This window comes from Pipistrellus hanaki, assembly GCF_964339955.1.
Source record: "Pipistrellus hanaki genome assembly, chromosome: 1".
Taxonomy (NCBI): Eukaryota; Metazoa; Chordata; class Mammalia; order Chiroptera; family Vespertilionidae; genus Pipistrellus; species Pipistrellus hanaki.
Window position 1 is genome coordinate 40,710,193 of NC_140503.1, and position 17,041 is coordinate 40,727,233.

A 17,041-nucleotide genomic window follows, 5' to 3' on the forward strand; every position below is an offset into this window, starting at 1 on the left:
TCTGACGGGGCCTTGAAAACACTGCATGAAGTTGAAAAGTGTGCGGGGGGAGAGAGAGAGATCGTAATAGTATTTTGCATTTACAGGACACTCTCTGTTCCCAACCACTCGACAGCTTCCACTGCACTGAGGCGCCCAGCCCTCCTGGGAGGGAGCCGGGGGCCTTGCTTATCACCAGCTCCATCTGAGGATTAGAGTGGAGATCAGGGAGGCTGCTTGAACGGGGCTGCTCCCAGCTTCATCGGCTTGCCTTTCTGGATTACCGTCCTCCACTGGGTATCAGAAAGGAGGGCTTTCTGTGGCAGGCATCCTCCGGCACCACGCACTCCTCACTGGGGCCTCCTGGAACCTTGCTCATGGTTCCCAGGAGAGCCAGCTGCTTTTGAGAAGGGGGCAGGCCACACTCACTCTCTGCCGTCTCCTTTATTCTCCATGGCATCATCGCAGGAGGCGAAACCAGGGGAGCAGGGTACCTAGAGAGAATATCAGTGTGGCAATGGACAACATTTTAAGCACGCATGTTAAGTATCCACCACCCTGCCCCCCAAAGAATAAGAGAGAGCACTGAGAAGTAAAACTTTTGCCCTGACTGGTTTGGCTCAGTGGATAAAACGTTGGCCTCCGGACTCAAGGGTCCCAGGTTCGATTCCAGTCAAGGGCATGTACCTAGGTTGTGGGCACATCCCTAGTAGGGGGTGTGCAGGAAGCAGCTGATTGATGTTTCTCTCTCATCCATGTTTCTGACTCTCCATTCCTCTCTGTAAAAAATTTTAAAAAATTAAAAAATCAATTTTATATATATATATATATATATATATTTTTTTTTTTTTTTGAATAAGAAGAAGAAAAACTGTTCATCCCAGGTATGTCTGTGGATAGCCCAAACCCCCAAGGCTGCCAAGCTGCACAGCTCAGCCCTACCTGGGCCTTTCCGTCCCCAGCCCTGGGCCTCCTGCTGCTCTGAGAAAGCTTCCTCCTTTCACTTCTCCCTTGCAGATCTGACTTGCAAATCTTTCCACTCCGCTTTGCCCCTACTTTTTAGGAAACCCCACCTTCAAACTCCAGGGCTTTATCTCACCCCAAAACATTTCCTACCCCCGCAGTACAGTTCCTGAAGTCTGAGTTATTTAGTCTGGAGCAATGTCTGAGGGTCAGCAGGACAGACCTCAGCAGCAGCAGCACTCGTTCCTCACAATGGTCAGAGAGGTTGGGGAACACCTCACCAATCTCCTTTGGAAACACCACGGCCTCCCTACCGCCACTCGGTGAGTATCGGATATGCTTCTTTATTTTTCTGATTAACCAGTGGATAACTGTTGGATCAGATAACATAATAAACAGAATTTCCAGTCTAAAGCCCTAAGGCTAAGTGAGGTGTGGCCAGGGCTGTGTTTTTTGTTTTGTTTTTAAAATATGTTTCTATTGATTTCAGTGAGGAAGAGAGAGGGTGATAGAAACATCAACGAGAGAGAATTATTGGTTGGCTGCCTCCCGCACACCCCCTACAAGGGGATTAAGCTCACAACTCGGGCATGTGCCCTGACCGGAGATTGAACTGTGATCTCCTGGTTCATAGGTCGAAGCTCAACTACTGAGCCACACCAGGAATGTGTTGTTGTTTTTTGCATTAAAAAATTTTTAATCTTTATTATTGAAAGTATTACGTAGGTCCTCCCCCCACCCTTATTAGCCTCTGCCAGTCCTCTCCCATCTAGGGATGCATTTTTTAAAATGTTTGAGATTTTGAATTATTTTATATAGAGCACAACCTCTCAATTAGCCACAGTCCACACCGTTCCCTACGCCCAGCCAGATAAGCTCATTTTATCATCCGTGTTATTCCTATAGGCACTTGTGTTTACAGCCGCTCTTCCAAAACCCACAAGGAAGAAAAGCAACCTTTTCCTAATTGTCTCCTAATCTGCAAAGCTGCTTCTCCCGGTGGAGTTGGTCCTGCACATGATCACTGGCGTTGTGTCTCATCTTTTCCTCTAACCCCCTCCCTCCTTTCTAAAAGGCTTTCTTGACTCCGTTGGAATTTAAAAATTCCACGACTGAGCTGCCTAACTCTTAAAGGTTGTACTTCTCCTTATACAAACACTCTGTCAAAGCATGGAAACCAGCTGTGGGGTTGGGGCAGGACGGTGGGGAAGGGTGGGCCACACCGCATCCCTGTCACTGAGCTGAGCAGGTGAGAGGAGGTCCTGACCTTCAGATGGTGGTATCCCTTTCCGAGTGAGCACAAGGGCGTTGCCTTGGGTCAATTCGCTGAGACTTGGGAGAGGGAAGGGGCAGCGGCCTCCGTTGCAGTAGAGGAGCCAGGTCAGGTTAACCAGGGTCCCAGATGTTGCCACATGAGCCACTCTCCATCCCACACCCTCCTTCCCACAGCCTGGCAGACACTCTTTCCCCCCGAGTCCACTTCTCCCTCACAAGCCTCCTCAGTCCACCACTCTGGGCAGCCACCACAGCTTGAGCAATTGTGAGAAAACCTATTTCCTATCCTTGATGGAATGGGAAGTCCACAAGACTTGGATTCTGGATTCAATGCTGCCATTGACTCACTGGGCTATCTGGGGCTTGGGCAAGGATGTTTACCGCTGCAGAATGCTCTTTCATCTTGTAAATGAGGTGGTTGGGCAGGTACTTGATTGGTTTCCAACCTCACATCAAGGCTGAGTGAGTGGAGTGATGATCTGGGTGAGGAGGGCTGGAAAACTACAGAAAAAGAAGGGATCCCCGTGGGTCACTGGCCTTGGGGCCTACGCTAGTAGCATTCACTCCAAAGCTGCTGGTTACATTCAGATTAGCAGGAGGCTGTTCTAACAGGCAAAGTCAACAAAAACATGGCAGTGAGAATGCACTGAACAGGGAGAGGACCCATAAATTACAACAATCCTGTAAATTTCTGTGCTAGAGGCAGCACTCACTCTCTCAATGAACATTTCCTATGTCAGGCCATGTGTCGGGGCATTGTGCTAAGTGCCGAGACCCTTCTGTGAATACAAAGCACATCCTGGGCCCCCAGTGCTGTAAGCTGCCTCTTGGCTCACACTGAGGCGTAAATGGGACTGGAAGCAGCTTGGCCCGTGGCCCTACCAGAGGAATAAGATGATGCATTTTAACCGCTGAGTGTGCACAGCTCAGTCACCGCGCCTCTCTCAGCATTCATGGAGAAGAGAAGAGGGTCCCTGCTTGAAAACGGCACTTTGTAGACTGGCAGATCCTCCACTGTTGTCTATCAATCTCCATTGTAATAATAACAACAACAGAATGAGGTGCCGGGCGTGGGATTTCAGGCCAGAGCTCTCGAGGGGCAGAAAGCACTCGAAGCCCCTGGAAACCAAGTCATCGAAGTAAAGCCAACATTGATCCATGCTCTCTGACCTGCCACCTTCAATGTTTTGACCCAGTTAAGGCTCCCCTTTTAAAAGCTCATAAGAAATATTTCCTCACTATAATTACAGGCGAGGCTCAGGATCTCTGTCGTAAGAAGAGCTGGTAGAAAAGGGACAATTAACCAAGGCACATAATTGAAGGGTAGAAAAATATCCGGTGGCAGAAGAGGCCCCTTCCCATTGGCTACTATTCCTAGTATCCGAGGACAAAGATCGGAATGTGCTTCATTTAGACCAGAGGATGCTGAGCACTTTATTATTAAAGGCTCCTGTCAAGAAGTGAGGTGCGTGTGGATGTGGGCGATGGAGACTTCCGGGTGCCTCCTGCATGGACTGAGTCAACAGGCTCCCTCCCTTACCCCAAGGCGTTCCGTGCTGCCGGCCCCGCTCCATTTAAAACCTCTGCTCATCGTAAGTTTGGACCGAACGTTTGGAGACAAGACCGTGTGACTCCTGTCACTCAGCAGAACAGTGAAAAGTTCAAAAATAATAGTATCCTCTAGTGGAAAACCAATAAACATGTAATTTCCAGGTAATCACTATCATATAATTAGCTCTCTGCTTTTATATGCCACGGTGGAAATTGGGTCAAGGAGCAACTGTAACACAGCTTAATAATCACTGTACATTCTACAGCAAAATAAAGACTGTTTTCCCCCAAAAAATGGAAAGCCAGAGAGCGCAAAGACTGGCTGAGGCTAGGCCCAATTCATATTGACTGGTGAGGGAGGTTTTTGAGTGACATAAAATGGGCTCTGTTCATTCCAGCTCTGCGTGCTCCCACTGTGGGACCATTCCTCCTCTCACCCTCAATGTCCTTCTAACCTATAAACTCATGTTGTTGGACTACCTCATTCATTCTCATCACACCCAAGGGGGTGGAAATTGGTTCTTAGGAAGGCAAACAAATCTTAGATATTATCATGGTTTGTGGCCCTCCAAAGCTCAACCCTGAAAATTCTTATTCCTTAATTTCCCTCATCAGATTTTCTTTGGCCAAATGAACATCATTGACATTAAGTTCATAGAGATACACAAAATGCTTGCAAGATCAGTGCTACAAAATGATGTTGAAGAGATGGCTGTGATTGGAGAGCTTCTTCTTCATTACTTGCTCCATCAGAAAATTCTGTCACTGCCTGGCTGATGTGGCTCAGTGGTTGAGCATCGACCTATGAACCAGGAGGTCACAGTTGGATTCCTGATCAGGTCACATGCTTGAGTTTTGAGCTTGATCCCCAGTAGGGGGCGTGCAGAAGACAGCCAATCAATGATTATCTTTCATCATGGAGGCATTGAGTTTCTATCTCTCTCTCCCTCTCTCTTCCTCTCTGAAAACAAAACAAAACAAAACAAAAAAGTCTTATCACCAGCCGAAACCGGTTTGGCTCAGTGGATAGAGCGTCGGCCTGCAGACTGAAGGGTCCCAGGTTTGATTCCAGTCGAGGGCATGTACCTTGGTTGCGGGCACATCCCCAGTGCGGGGTGTGCAGGAGGCAGCTGATTTATGATTCTCTCTCATCAATGTTTCTGACTCTCTATCCCTCTCTCTTCCTCTCTGTAAAAAAAATCAATAAAATATATTAAAAAAAAAAAAAAAAAAAAGTCTTATCACCAGAGATGGCTTGTGCATGCTGGCTGTCATTTACTGCCTCATGGGTATCGTTTATGTTTATTTCTCAATGCTGTTATGTGTGACTTGGGTTTTGAGAATTAAATAAAAATAATTTCTATTTTACGATTTTATTCTACAAAGTTATTCAATCCATCAACAATTATTTCAAATGCTGAAAAGGAAAAAAATGTCAACAATATCCAAAAGAATATCTAGCCAAATGCACAAACACACACACACACACACACACACACGCACAGTGCATAAATGAATATACCATAAAGTTGTGGTATGAAAATTTCATGGGGGCAGTGATTAGAAAAAGTCTATAAAGACTCTTGGGAATGTGATAATAGTGTGAGAACACTACATTAGATAATTCTGATAGTCCTTCCAGCTAGGAGATCCCATGATTGAGAATTGTCCAATGAGTTGGTATCCACTCAGCACTACAATGTCACTTATTGTCTTATGAATTTGGGAAGACTCTTTAACCACTCTGAGTCTTGAATTCTCCTGGAATGAAGGAATAAACACATATATAAGTAAATAAAAGCATCTTCCTTTGAGGGGATGAGAAACAGATCAGTTTGATCAGTGTCTTATTTGTGTTCTCCTAAAAACAGAGCTGAGACGGGACTTGAGTGCAGGTAGTTTTTTGGGGGGAGATAATCCCAGGAAGCAGGAATGAGGGAATGGGGAGAACATGACAAGAAACTGAGAAAAGCCAGTAAGGATGTGAGTTGGTTACCAATGTGGACAGGTGGGCCCAAATCCTACTGGTGAAACTCTGAGGAATCATATAGAATTCATCTCAGAATTGTTCCTTTGAAGGTTGGGGCATTTAAGCCCTGATTTTCATCCTCCATCACAGAGGGTTACCCCTGGGGATGTTGACTCCTTTGTACTTCAAGGGTGCGCTGCATTTAGCCTGAGTGAGGTTCTGCAGTTTTGGAGAAAGATATGAGGCATAAAAAGGAGTAAGGTGCTTGAGGTAGGGCATTGTGAGTGTGTATGGAAATAGACTTCGTGGCTGCAATGGTGGCACAGAGCGATTGGGGATGGGGCTGGCCCGGGGGAGGGGCCACGGAGGTTGGCTACTGCAGTGCCAGGCAGAGTGACCTGTCGTTCAGGTCACTTGGCTTTTATATATATAGATTAGTCCTGGCCATAGTACCATCCATCCACCCATCCATCCATCCATCCATCCATCCATCCATCTATGTATCCATCTATCCATCATGTTCCTTCCTATTATGAAAAAGGGCTTGAGGTGAGTCACATGTGCTAAAACCTTAGGGAAGTCACTCCTTTTTTCTGGTATGCCTTCTTCTCTTAAAAAAAAAAAAAAAAAGAGGGGGGAGGGTAGCCTCCTACCAGCCTTGGGTTCTAAAAGTCTAATAAGAACAAGGATTTAAAAGTTAGAATATGAGTTGTCAGCAGCTCACCATAGCTGGAGAATTGAAGATGTGTTCTAGTGATGCTGGCTGATTGTCCAGAGGTAAGATCCTTCCCTCCAGTCTTGGCCTCTGCACCAGAGCTTGGTGTCCTCTGAACACCGGGCAAATGAATCTGGCTGTGACTGGCCTGGAAATAGAAGTAAAGGTGGTTGGGAAGCAATAACATTAACCCTGATTCAGAATCCCCAAGTTCATCAGATACACAAGAAACCAACTTATTAATTTACAATGAGCTATAACTGCCAAGAGAGTCAGAATCCTTCATGGGCTGATCAGCACATTTTCTCTCTCCATGAAAACTGGGAAATCAAATGCTAAATGCAATTATTTGAGGGTATGAACTCAGAACCATGAGACTCAGCAAGAGGTCTTCATGACAGGTGTCAACTGTGACAGTCTGATGAATCCATCTTTCCTTGGAGGCAGGTTTGCAGGAGGCCTCGTGGTTGAGCTTTCCTTCTCCCCTGACTGTGTTGAGATGCATGGCCAATTCAGTTCTCCAAGTCCTCACCCCAGCTGCCCATAGTCCTGTTGAGAGCTCTTACAACTCCCAGTTGAGTGCAATGCAATCAATTCTCAATCAAGTTTCACAACTGCAACCCCATTCAAGTTTTGCTTCCTGGAAATGACATCCAAAGTACTGCTGCTGGAGTCTGGGGTGCACTCAACCCTTCTGAACACCAACCCAGGGTTTCTTTGGAGTGGCTGGTGGTATCCATCATGTGTAGTTTTTCTAGTCTGGCTCTCAGAGAGTTATGTTGACTAGCCATCCCCTGCTCCATGGCAACACACACACAATCCTACCCAGAATTATTCTCAGTCCTACTCCATTCCCCAAAGTTCACCCCTGTGGATGCACTTCCCAACTTCCTTTGACCAAAGAATATAGGACATATCTTTTCTATCTATCTATCTATCTATCTATCTATCTATCTATCTATCTATCTATCTCCCTACTGTGATGGTCTGTCTTGGCAGTGACTGCCTCCCTCCATGGCCATTGCTCCTGACAGGCAGTCCATACTTTCAGGTCCAGCTCACAGGAGGCTCCATAACACTATTTATTCCTCTTATCCCTTCAGGCCTAAGGGTGGCAACAGCTTCCCCCTCTCCCTCGAATGCTGAGAGCCCAACATCCCCTATTGGTTCCCTGAACTCTGGTCATATCTCTGTATTTCTTGCCGCGTGGCTTGTACTTCTTGCTATGACCCTGACCATTACAGAAGGTATCCTTAGTCTCAAAGTTTTTGTAGGCACCCATAGTAATTTTCCATGTCTTCAGGAGAAGGGCATTATGTTTTCATGTGACAACATGTGTCAGGGTAAGGGCAAACGTAACTGACAATGACAGGTTTAGAAACCTTGGATAAGTAGAAAATATTTCATACAGCGTCTCAGCTGGACAGGAGCACATAAAGTGAGGAAACAATTATGACCATCAGTGACCTTCTCAATGACAAGGCAAGGGAGGCATGCCCATCCTGAAAGTACTTCCATCATATTTCACTTTATGAGGAAATAGAGGTATCAGGTTTAGAAATTAAATAGCTTATCAAAGTTTAACTCTCAATCATTGATATTAAAGCTTATTAATTATTAAAATTCTAATCATGCATTAAGGTACTTTAACCATTTAAAAATACACTGAGCTTCTAACAAATTAAATTTAAAAGAAGGACATTGGTTGAAACGAATGGAAGTTAATGTCTCTGGGCCTCCCTTTTCTCTTTGGTTTGGCAGAACAATTTTTATGTGCCAGTCACAATTCTAGGCTCCGGGCATATAAAGAACTTAGATAAAATCCATACCCTTATGGAACTCAGAATCTGGAGAGGACAATAGATTTGTAAATATAAAATTACAGTATGTTTTGGCCCTGGCCAGCATGGTTAACTGGTTAGAGCATCAGCCCACAAACACAAAGGTCACAGGTTCGATTCTGGTCAAGGGCATGTACTTGGGTTGTAGGTTCCCCACCCTGGTTGGGGTTTATGCAGGAGGCAACCAATTGATGTGGCTCTCTCACGTTGGTTTTTTTTCTCTCTCTCCTCATTCTCCCTTCATCCTCCCTTCCATTCTCTCTAAAATCAATGGAAAATATATCCTTCATTGAATATTAATAACACCCCACTGGGTGGGGGACACGGCCTGAGATCTCCTGTCAATCCCCCGCTGGGCAGGGGGCGTGGCCTGAGGTCCCCAGCCCAGTACTGGGGCGGGCGGGGGTGGGAGGGTGTGGGGGGGCACGTTGAGGTTCCCTGTTAAGCCCTGCCAAGCGGGGTCGCAGTCTGAGGTCCCCCAGCCTAGTGCTGGGGTAGGGGACACAGCTTGAGGTTCCCTGTCAAGCCCAGCCAAGGCAGAGGGAAGGAGCGCAGCCTGAGCCCCCCCCCCCCCCCCCCCCCCCCCCCCCCCCCCCGGCTTGGCACTAGGGCAGGGGGCATGGCCTGAGGTCCCCTGTCAAGCCCCACCAGGCAGGGTTGTGGCCTGAGATCCCCCATCAAGCCCTGCTGGGTGGGGGTCTCGGCCTGAGGTCCCCTAGCCTGGCACCCAGCAGACATGTGTGACTGTCAGAATCCCTCAGAAACCAGGAACAAGCACTTAGCAAATCGCTATTCGTATGGGGGAAAACATCCATTCTCTGTAATGGTCCAGGAAATCCCAATTAAAACAATATGAAATACTAGTGACCTGATAAATGAATTTGTGCACATTGAAAGGAAATTAATTAGAAGAAATATTTTAATATCACTAGTCGCCCTTTCTCTATAATAGAAGTGTCAGCCAAATTCACAGTTGACAATAGATGGAAACACACGCATACGATTGGCACCAGTGAGAGCTTTATACATATAGATAAACTTGCATAATTAGACCTTTCTAATTTAGCTAAACTTTTTCCAGCCCTGTAAAGCACCCCAACTTTTCTTTCAGGTCTGTTAGCAACACAGCAGTAAATATCAACATCAAGCAGATTATTATTGTAGATCATGCAGGGAGAATAAAGGGTAAAATATTTAACTGCAACAGTGTTTGACTATTATTCTGTGCAGTAGGAAAACCAAAATCACTTTCAAGGTCCACCATTTCTTACTTCTTTTCAGTCAGATCAAGTTTCTAAGCTTTCTAAATCTCCATTTTCTGGCGAATGAAAAGAAAATAGAATTCCACCGAGTCTCCTATCTACCTACTCCAGGACTTCTGTGAGGATCAAATGAGATGAGGCACAGGAAAACACTTCACAGACATTTGGTTAAAGTGTAAAATGTTTCCACCTGGCTAAAAGCAAGTCGTGTTCCTGGGCTGAAGAAACTCCAAGGAGGCTAGTTGCTAAGGAACAGAAGCCAGGTGTTGCTATGTGACATAATTACCAGGCGCCCACAGCCACCTTTTATGGGCTGTGCTGGGCTGTGGGCCTCATTTTGGTCCATGGGCTCTCAACAGTGTCAGCTGTGATTTGGTGGGCTGTTGCTCCAGGGTGGTGGCAGGGCTTATATCCCTCTTGGGGGAAGCTGAGTGTTTCTTTGTGGGCACCAGATCTGCAGTGCTGCTTCTCTATAAATGGCCAGTGTGCATCACGGCAGATCCTGCGTTGAGCATCTGCCCCCTGGTGGTCAGTGTGCATCATAGCAACTGGTCGGATGGTCAGACACTTAGCATATTAGCCTTTTATATATAGCAAAACTTTTAAATGAATGAGACTATGCATGAAAATGACTGGCTATTTCAATTCATATGAATAAAGTATGCATAAAAAAACTAAAAATGTTCATAACCCTGGACAACAATGAACACTTATGCATATTTATCCAAAGGAAAAACACCTGAAAAGTTGATGAAGTAATTAAGTAAAAGGGTGTTCACTTCACTATAGGGAGAAATTAAAAAATATAGAAATCTCCAACATTAAGGTTATTATTATTATTATTTTAAAAATATATTTTATTGATTTTTTATAGATTGGAAGAAAGAGGGGTAGAGAGTTAGAAACATTGATGAGAGAGAAACATTGATTAGCTGCCTCCTGCACACCTCCTAATGGGGATGTGCCTGCAACCCAGGTAGATGCCCTTGACCAGAATCGAACCTAGGACCTTTCAGTCTACAGGCTCTAACGCTTTAACTACTAAGTCAAACCAGTTAGGGCAAGGTTATTATTAAGTAAATTACAATCTATCCAGCCAGTGGAGTAAGCAGCCCTACAATGAATATTCATGGGAAAGTTTTTAATGACATAAAAATATGTCCAACCGAAACTGGTTTGGCTCAGTGGTGGAGCGTCGGTCTGCAGACTGAAGGGTCCTGGGTTCGATTCTGGTCAAGGGCATGTGCATTTGTTGTGGGCACGTCCCTGGTGGGGTGTGTGCGGGCGGTGGCTGGTCGGTGTTTCTCTTTGATCGACGTTTCTGGCTCTCTATCTCTCTCCCTTCCTCTCTGTAAAAAAATCAATAAAATATATTTAAAAAAAAAACCAATCAGAGCTTTCACTCTGATTCACAAATTAAAATATATATATACACATGTGCCTGTGTGTGGTTTGTTTATACGTGAATACTTCAGTGTGTTTTTCTAAAAACAAAGGCTTTTTTACATAGCAAAGTCATATCAGAAAATCAATTCAGCTATATCATTATTCAATCCCTAGCATACACATTTTATCATCATCTCAGTAACACCCTTTATAGCTGAAGGGAAAAAATTTCTTCTCGTCCAGAATACAATCTAGGACCACACCTTGCATTTGGTTGTCATGTCTGATTAGTCTCCTTAAACCTAGAATGGTTTCTTACTTTTTCTTGTCTTTTGTGATTTTGGTACTTTTGAATGTTACAGGTCAGTTATTTTGCAGACTGACACTCATTCTGGGATTGTCTGATGTTTTCTCATAATTAGATGTTGGTTTTTCATTTTAGTCAGAAATCTGACAAACTATGGTGTGTCTTTATCCAATCAGGAGGCACATAATGTCTTCTTGAAACATTACTAATGATGGTAACTCTCATCACTTGATTGAGGTGGTGACTTGCCAGGTTTGTAGTCTGTAAACTACTTTTCCCTTTATAGTTAACTAGAGGCCCAGGGCACGAAATTCGTGCACAGGGGTAGGAGGGTGGGAAAAGGGTCCACTCAGCCAAGCCTGCACACTCTCCAATCTGGGACCCCTTGGGGGGCTGTCCGACTTCCGGTTTAGGCAAGATCTGTCATCCTTCTCACACTCCTGGACCCCTGGCTCCTAATTGCTCACCTGCCTGCCTGCCTGCCTGCCTGGTCACCTCTAACTGCCCGCCTCCTCTGGCCAACCTGATCGCCCCTCACTGCCTCTGCGTGCTGGCCTGATCACCTCTAACTCCCCCTCCTGCCAACCTTCTTGCCCCTAACTGAACTGACCCACTGCCAGCCAGGTTGCTCCCAACTGCCCCCTCCCTGCTGGCCTGGTCACCCCCAATTGCCCCCCCTGCTGGCCTAGTCACCCCTCACTCCCCCCACCCCCCGCCACCCTAATTGCCCCCAACTGCCCCCCTTTTCCCACTGCTGGCCTGGTTGCCCCAAGCAGCCTGCTGTTTAGTCATTTGGTCATCCCTCACTAATGCCCCTGCCAACCTGGTCATAAGCAGCCATCTAGTGAGGACATAGGGGTCAATTTGTATGCTAAATTTTTGTTAATCCTCACCTGAGGAGAATATTTTTTCCATTGACTTTTTTTTTTTTTTTTTTTTTTTAGAGAAAGTGGAGAGGGGAGAGAGAAAAACATCAATATGACAGAGACACATATGCCCCAACTGGAGCGGGGAGGAGGTATCTGACCTGCAACCTTTGACTGGGAATCAAACCCTTGACCTTCAGGTGCACAGGCCAATGCTCTAACCATTGGTCCATGCTAGCCAGGGCTCCTGCTAAATTTTTACCCAGTTTTAGCATCTGTTTATGATATTTATTTTAAAGATTTATTACTATGGTGATTACCAAATAGTGATTTTCTTATTTCATCAACCCTACCTCATTTATTAGTTATAATCTACTCAAAGGAAGAACTTTTCCTCCTCCCCTATTTATTTATTTTTTTAATAGCAGCATAGATTCTTATTTTACTTATTTCTATTCTATGAGTTATTATTTATTTTATCATTATTTATTCTGAGGCTCAAATTGTCCCATATTTGGCCAATGGGAGCTCCTTCAGCTGACTCCTGTGCTTCTTTTTATATAACACCATCATTTAAAAAAATATTTTATTGATTTTAGAGATGAAGGGAGGAGGAGAGAGAGAGAAACATCAACAATGAGAGAGAATCACCAACTGGCTGCCTCCCACATGCCCCCCACTGGGGATGGAGCCCACAACCAAGGCATATGCCCTTGGCTGGAATTGAACCTGGGACCCTTCTGTCCGCAGGCCAACGCTCTATCCACTGAGCCAAAACAGCCAGAGGAACGCCATCATTTTTTAAATATATTTTATTGATATTTTTACAGAAAGGAAGGGAGAGGGATAGAGAGTTAGAAACATCGATGAGAGAGAATCATCCATCAGCTGCCTCTTGCACAACCCCCACTGGAGATATTCCCGCAACCAAGGTACATGCCCCCAACCAGAATCGAACCCGGGACTTTTCGGTCCGCAGACCGACACTTTATCCACTGAGCCAAATCGGTTTTGCAGTGCCATCATTTTTTATGGCACTTCCATGCTACCTAAAGCAACAAGATGTTCCAAGCTTATCTCGTACTGTCCATGCTTCAGTTCTAGAATCAGTCATTTCACCATAGAAGCCTTCCTTACCTAGAGTAGATAATGGCATTTAGGAACCAAGAATTGGGCAATAAGTGTACTGTGCTATTAAAATGTCATTGTCTCTAGGCCTTGTTAGAAGTCACTGCTAGGAAACACACACACACACACACATACACACACACACTTCCACTTCCATATCTGAAAATCTGTTTTTAATACAAAATTAGTGATTAAGTGGAATGAATATATATATATATATATATATATATATATATATATATATATATATCAGACTGAGCCCACTCACAACCTTAGAAAAGATAGAAGGATAAGATACATGTTTAAAAACAAGTAGGAGCTTTCATTAAGGTCTAAAAGTGTGAGGAGTTGATGAGACTGGGAGCAGAGAAGATTGGGTTAAAGAGAAAAGCAGCCACAGAAGTAGCTAAAATGAACCACCCAAGTTGAGGGAACAACACCAAGATGTCCCATGTCTAGAGGTGATGGCAGGAAGTTGAAAACAAAAAAGTGCCCAGGAGAAATTGATAGGGGAACTGTAGTAGGAGCAGCAGACTCTGGGCCTTGTATTTCTCCATGTGCACTGTGTGTAAGAGCTTGGGGGTAAGTACTTGGATTAATGAGCCAGGGCCATGTACTGAGTGGCTGTCAAAGTCTGGAAGGAATGAAAAACATCCAAGCCTAGAAGACCAGCTGCCAAGGTTCCCGCCCAGCAGCAGGTCCTGCCCATCATAATAGGATGGATTATAAGTTCCAGCAGCTGTTTTGCTCCTCCCTGCAAGCAAACCACTCAACCAGCCACAGCCATCAGCCTAACAAGACATTACAACTGCAAAAATGCACATATGGTCAAGAATAACCAAATACATAAGGTGTGTGATATAATTTTTTAAAAATTATTATAGATCAAACAAACAGATAAATGAACACCTGAGGAAAGAGAGTTAATAGGGTAACCAGAACTATACTTAAAAATAAATGTAGTTATAAAAACTCTTAGATAAAGAAGAATATTTTATCCAAGAAACAGGAACAGCTGGTTTTAAAACAAAAACAATTAGAGATTTTAAAATAAAAGATATAACTGTTGAAATTAAAAAATAGGTGGGCTATAGGAGAACAACCAAGATGGCGGCATAGGTAAATACTTAAACTTGCTGCTGAGAACAACCATATCAAAACTACAACTAAAAGTCAAAATGATTATCATCCAGAACCCACAGGCTGGCTGAGTGGAAATTCTACAACTAGAAGGAAAAGAGAAAAGTGCATTAAGTCCGGTAGGAGGTGTGGAAGTGTGGAAGAGTGGAGGTATGAAGGTGCGCAGGAAAGGGGTTGGCAACTGAGTATACTGTTCTCTTTTTTAATCTGGAGGGAGATACAAGCTCCCAACTGCTCTGAACTCCAGTTCTAGATGAGTCTCTGGGGACCCAGACTCATACAGGGAGAAAGTAGACTGTCTGGCATCCACCTGGAGGGCAGCTTTCTCTCAGAGGTACTTGCAGCAATCATTGTTCCAGCATAGTGCCACAGGACACAAAGACCTGGGGGCCTCTTTGGGACAGGGCTGACTGGCAGCCATTGCTGTTTGAATCATCCCTGGTGATTCCCTGAGACCCTGCCCCACCCAATTTACAATCCCACCCAAGCTGTGCGCAGAGGCTTTTGCATATGAATGGCCTGGCCTTCTGCAATCTAAACCTAACAAACTGCAGCTGGGTCAGAGAGCTCCGGAGTTGCCAGAAGAAGACCCAAGGCTCCACAGCAGCTTGTATTGGTTCACATCTGGGCATCTCCACAACCCAAACAAAGAAGAGGAATCTGTAGATCTCTCCATAACTCCTGCTGGGTGGCTTCAGGCAGGCACTGACTTTGCACCTCCTTAGAGATCCAAGAGCCAATGGCCAGAGTGAGACCATCCAGATTACAACTTTTCACATCCATAAGAGACACAGTTAGGTGGAAGACTCAGTGAGCACCAAAGCCCAAGTGAAGCAAGTCCTGCCCCATACAGGTATCTCCAGCACAGAAGTTTTCCCATTGCAGACACAACTGATCCTCACAGCCAACTGGCCTGGAGGTCAATTCCTCTGAGATACCAACAGCAATCAAGGCTTAACTACAATAAGACTGTGCATACAGCCCACAAAGGGGTGCACCAAGAGTGTCCACTTCAGGTAATTAGGGAGGCCACTGGTCCCTATAGGACACCTAGCACACAAAGCCACTCTATCAACTCAGGGAAGCAACCAAGATGTGGAGACAAAGAAACAGGTCACAAGTGAAAGAAATGGAGGAAAGCAAAATACTGGACGTAGAGTTCAAATCCATGGTTATAAGGTTACTCAAGGATCTTCTAGACACCTCTGAGAAATATAGTGAGACCCTCAAGGATATGAAAAAGGAACAATTAGAAATTAAGCATAAATGACTGAAATAAAGAATAATACACAGAGATCCAACAGCAGACTAGAAGATCCCAAGAATCAAGTCAAAGATTTGAAATATGAAGAAGCAAAAAAAACCCAAAAACCAAACAAACAAAAACAAACAAACAAAAAAAACCCAACTGGAAAAACAAAAAGAAAAAAGAATTAAAAAATATGAAGATAGTGTAGGGAGCCTCTGGGACAACTTCAAGCATACCAACATCTGAATTATAAAAGTACAAGAAGAGAGAGAACAAGATATTGAAAACCTATCTGAAAAAATAATGACAAAAAACTTCCTCTACCTGGTGAAAAAAATAGAGTTACAAATGCAGGAAGTGCAGAGAACCCCAGACAAGAGGAATCCAAAGAGGACACACCAAGACACATCATAATTAAAACGCCAAGGGCAAAAGACAAAGAGAGAATATTAAAAGCAGCAAGAGAAAAACAGTTAGTTACCTACAAGAAAGTACCCATACAACTGTCAGCTGATTTCTCAACAGAAACTATGCAGGCCTGAAGGGAGTGGCAAGAAATATTCAAAGTGATGAATAGCAAGAACCTAAAACCAAGATTACTTTACCCAGCAAAGCTATCATTTAGAATTGAAGGTCAGATAAAGAGCTTCACAAATAAAAAGCTAAAGGAATTCATCACCACCAAACCAGTATTATATGAAATGCTAAAGGGTATTTTTTAAGAAGAGGAGGAAGAAGAAAAAGGTAAAGATAAAAATTATGATCAATAAAGTGACAACAAATACATGTCTATCAACAAGTGAAACTAAAAATCAAATGAATAAAAAATCTGATGAATAGAATAAACTGGTGAAATAATAAAATCATGAGCATAGAAAGAAAATGGACTGACAATTCTCAGGAGGAAGGGAGTGTGGGGGGTACGGGAAGAGACTGGACAAAAATCATACACCTATGGATGAGGACAGTGGAGGGGTGGGATAAAGGATGAGGACAGTGTGAATCGGGAAGAGGGGAGCTATAGGGGGGAAAAAGAGAAACGTTTTTATAAATTACTTAATAAATTCACTTAATTTATTACTATATAATAAAATAAAGAACTGTAATAATCTGAACAATAAAGATTTATTTAAAAAATAGATGGGCTAATAGCAAAATGAACACAGGTAAGGATTGAATTGGGGAACTGGAAGATGAGGTCTAGGGAATTTTTTAGAAGTAATACAGATGACTGGTAAAAAGAAAATGTCAAGACATGGGGAATAGATTCAGAAGTGCTAGAAAGGCTAGAAAATGTAGCCTAGTTATGTGCCTTGGCAGAAGGTGGAAATAGGTTTATTTATTAGTTAATCTTTAACATAGTAATTAACAACCTATGAATCTAATGGATACATGTAGAACTCTGAATCT

General features: G+C 44.0%; 1 long non-coding RNA gene across 1 annotated transcript; it reads left to right on the forward strand.

Annotated features, from left to right (window-relative positions):
• The first annotated feature begins 836 nt into the window (after nucleotides 1–836).
• On the forward strand, nucleotides 837–4,978 carry LOC311619915. The gene is made up of 3 exons (XR_014794605.1): nucleotides 837–863; nucleotides 1,104–1,265; nucleotides 1,849–4,978. It is a non-coding gene; the product is annotated as an uncharacterized lncRNA (long non-coding RNA).
• The last annotated feature ends 12,063 nt before the right edge of the window (nucleotides 4,979–17,041 follow it).